Source organism: Microtus ochrogaster, chromosome 5, assembly GCF_000317375.1.
Source record: "Microtus ochrogaster isolate Prairie Vole_2 chromosome 5, MicOch1.0, whole genome shotgun sequence".
NCBI classification, from domain to species: Eukaryota; Metazoa; Chordata; class Mammalia; order Rodentia; family Cricetidae; genus Microtus; species Microtus ochrogaster.
In genome coordinates, this window is record NC_022012.1 from 93,475,996 (window position 1) to 93,480,156 (window position 4,161).

General features: G+C 51.2%; 1 protein-coding gene across 1 annotated transcript in view; it reads right to left on the reverse strand.

Moving 5' to 3' along the window:
• Ulk4 (unc-51 like kinase 4) overlaps positions 1–4,161 on the reverse strand; it is a 288,608-nt gene that overhangs the window by 250,836 nt on the left and 33,611 nt on the right. The gene's annotated exons all lie outside the window — the stretch shown is intronic.

Below are 4,161 nucleotides of genomic sequence, written 5' to 3' on the forward strand. Positions count from 1 at the left end.
CACGCACGCACGCACACCTGGTCACAGTGGAGAAGCTGGGGCTGTAGAGAGCTTGACCCTGACTGGGACTCTGTATCGCCCCCACCCAAGCACGCTGCAGCTTGCCAAGCATGGTGGAAGACGAATGGAGAGGGGTAAGGGACAGAGTCAGGGAAGCTGAGCAAGCAGTGTGTTCTGGACACGGCAGGACAGCTGTTCTCATGAACTCCTAGCAGGTGCGGTCACCTGCAAGTCTGGCATTGTGGCGCAGGGTGAGAAGGGTCCATGGACTACCGATGGCTTTGGAAGCAGGAGAGTCACTTTGCGTTACAGGTGTAGTCCCTGTAGGCCAACCACACTCCAGTGGATGATCTCACACCCATTAGTACACAGACAGCCCAGAGAGGCGTGGGGAGAGACAGACAGACAGAGTGTCAGGGGTGGGGGGACAAAGCTGAGGTAGGAAGCTAGGAATGGGGCTGAGTGTGATCAAAACACACTCTATGACATTCTCAAAGAATTAATGAAATACGTTATTGTCTGTTTCATGCTTTTTTGCTTTCAATAACTTTGTGTCCTGCTCCAACCAGCTCATTGAAGTATAATTAACTAATTGAACACATTTTCAACAGAAAATAAACAAAAGCTTGTTTACCAGAAAAATCCAAGGGCGAGTTCACTGAAATTAGCCACATCAGGGGCTGTAAATGATGACATCCAAGCTCGGACTGCAAGCCAAGCCCATCCTTAGTCACCTCCAGGTCACATTTTATCCTGAGCTTGCAAATGTCTTTTCTTTTCTGGGAAGGGGGTTGTTTGGAAGGTTTAGATAACTACATTGCCATAAATAGAAAAACACTTTTAAATTAGAATATTTACAATAATAAATGTGTCGATAGGAAATGCAGGTGTCCCCAAAGGTGTGGCGCACACCACTCCAGCCCCAGAGGGGTTTCAGACTGAGAATTAGGCGAAGCTGCCTAAAGTGACAGCCAGGGACCCAAGCGCGGCCTCGGAGAGTGGCTCGGGTCTTAAGCGAGCCTGCGGCTCTTGCGGAGCCTCGGGGGTGTTCCCAGCGCCCAGCAACCCCAGCTTCGGGAGATCCAGAACCCTCTTCTAACCTCCAGGACATCTGTCTGTACTCACACAGAGACACACAAATATGCATAAGTAAAAATGAAGTCATATGAATTGTAGCTATGAGTAAACTGATATTATTTTCTTTAAAAATGCCTCAGAAGGGGGCTGGAGAGATGGCTCAGTGGTTAAGAGCATTGCCTGCTCTTCCAAAGGTTCTGAGTTCAATTCCCAACAACCACATGGTAGCTCACAACCATCTGTAATGAGGTCTGGTGCCCTCTTCTGGCCTGCAGACATACACGCAGACAGAATATTGTATACATAATAAATAAATATTTAAAAAAATGCCTCAGAAAGAAAGCGAGTGAGAAGCAGAAAGGCAAAGGGAGAGAAGAACGGGGAGACAGAGGAACAGAGGAGGCTGAGTGCTGAGAGTTGCCTCAGTTTACCGCACACTTTACTTTCATGTTTTGAAATTTTCCAGAGAAAGAAAACGTCCATGAAAGGGTTAACCTGCGCCATTGGTTCTCGGGCTTGCAGGCTTATGTTCAGCATCCTAAAGCGTCTACTGCCTTCCAGAGACCAAACACACGGACCACACGCGAGGGCTCATCCTGAGAGCTCTTACACAGGAACAGCGAGGGGCTCCAGACCCAAAGAAGAAGGCTTAGACTTGGCCAGCGCCCTTCTGAAGAGCGACGAGGTCGGAGGAAGCCGAGCAGGTCAGAGTTTCACATAGACCAGACCTCAGGAGTTCTGAACCAGGGGCCCACCAATGGCACCTCAGGAAGTCACACAGGCAGCCAAGTCTGCCTGGGATTACACTGATCTTGGTAACCCTCAAACGGAACTGATCAACACAACTGCCAGATTCTGAGCGGAAATGCCTCAACACGGTAAAACGTAACCAGTACCTGTGCCTGCTAATCCAGATTAAAGACAAATGGCCACAGGTGCCACATTTTCCCCAGTGCTTGGCTGCCCCCTGGTGGCTTCTGAGATTGATACAGCCAACTACTTACAAAAGTCTCTTAAAGTGCATGAAAGAAAAAAATATAAATATAGAATACAGCTGGGTGTGGTGTACACACCTTTAATCCCAGCAATTCGGGGGCAGAGGCAGGTGGATCTTTGTGAGTTCAAGGCCAGCCTGGTCTACAGAGCGAATTCCAGGACACCCAGGGCTGTTACACAGAAAAACCCTGTCTGGAGAAAAAAAAAAAAAAAAACACCACACACACACACACACACACACACACCACTACCGGAAAGTTGTACCTACAGCTATTTCAACACACTGTGTAAATTCCCCATTTTCAACAAAATCTAGTTCACTATATGTGTGTTCACTTCAAAATTGTCCACCCAGCAGTTAAACATACACTGTTTCTTCCTGTGGAATCCAGGGCCGTAGCCCGACAGCAAAGTCTGTCTCTCCCTAGGGATGGCTGATTAGCAGAACACAGATTCTCATCTTGCAGCGCCACACCAGGTCAGGGCCCCTGAGCTTAGTAACCAGCTGGCGGCCGGCACCTAGTGTTTCCAGGCTGTGGCGTTGTCTCTGACAGCTGGGGACATCTGTGTCCCAGTGACCAGGCACGGGAAGAGTGCTTCCTTACCTGATAATACATTTGGAATGAATATGGTACTTTCAATTTCTGCCAAATATAATATCCTATTAAAGTTGTGAAATCTGGGGGCTGGGGAGATGGCTCAGTCAGGGTGTGGACCTGAGTTCAGACCCTAGAACTAAGGGTATGAAGGCAGGCGTGGGTACGCATCCCCAAGATCATGGCCAAGCCAGTCCAGATGGTCAGTGAGACCCCTGTCTGCAGGGACAGGTGGAGGCATGACAGTGGCAGACACCTGACATCAGCCTCTGGCCTTTGTGTGCATGTGTACACCTAGATGTACACGGACAGACACACACACTACACACAAAAATGAAATAGCTCATGGGTGAGGTTGTGAAGTAGGAAGTAGGAAAGAAACAAGAGGATGTTGTCCACGCCCCTGCATCCCAGCCAATAACACACGAGCGGGCAGCGGGGACAGGGGACTGCAAGCGACAGAGACAGAACCTCGCGGAAGTGGCCTGAGACAGCATGGCCACAGCGTGACCCAGGAAATGATGGCCACAGGCTCTCCATGGACAACAGCAAGAGCAAGCATCGGGAGGACCAGCCACAGGTGTGGAGGAAAGAGAGAGGCGATCCGTCGCTAGGGTGACTCCATGGGATTCCTTCAGTGGGGACCATCTGTCAGCCACAGACACGGCGAGTCCTTGGCATGAGACTCCATGGGAATAGAGGAAGCTTCTCAGCTTCGGGGCTGACCTCTGCCCGGCTTCCCCCAGTCATGACATGAGGCAGCCCTTGTCTTCAGATTCCTTCTCTGACATCTCCAAGGGGAACGGGGATGCCAGGGAGACCTGGCTCTGGCTGAAGAGGTGAGTGTCCCCGCCCTCCCTCATGGCTCTATGTGTGTCCCTGCTGAAGCCATGTGCTCGTCAAGGAGAGCAAGCTTCTCCATAGAAGAAGACCAGGATTTGGGCGAGCATGTGAACAGCTGAGTTCCCTGATGGAACCATAAAACAAGATCTCCAGGGAAGCCGGCCCTGTGGACAAGAGCAGCCACAGCCCTGGGCACCTCTCAATACCCCCAGATGGTCACTTCGTGGTATGTCCCACTCACGTCCACGACAAGCGCCAACCACGACTTTCACTCCAGCCCAGAGCTGCAGTTCGTTATTGTTAGCGCTGCTGGTGCCTCATGGAGAGAGCAAGCCACGCTCCGTTAGCCACTCTATTAGACGTGGGGTGGTACAGGTAGCACACAGATACACATCCCTCCACACGTCACACAGCACTGAGTGTGTGTGATAACAAACGTGGCTCTGGGAGACACAGTGGGTTTTCCGGAATTGTCACGCCCATTCACATTCCCACCAGCAACCTGGGAAAGTCACTGCTCCCCGTACCTTCCCTGCAGGAAGTCCTCCCACTGAGTGACCCATCCCTGCAGGAAGTCCTCCCGCTGGGTGACCCATCCCTGCAGGAAGTCCTCCCGCTGGGTGACCCATCCCTGCAGGAAGTCCTCCCG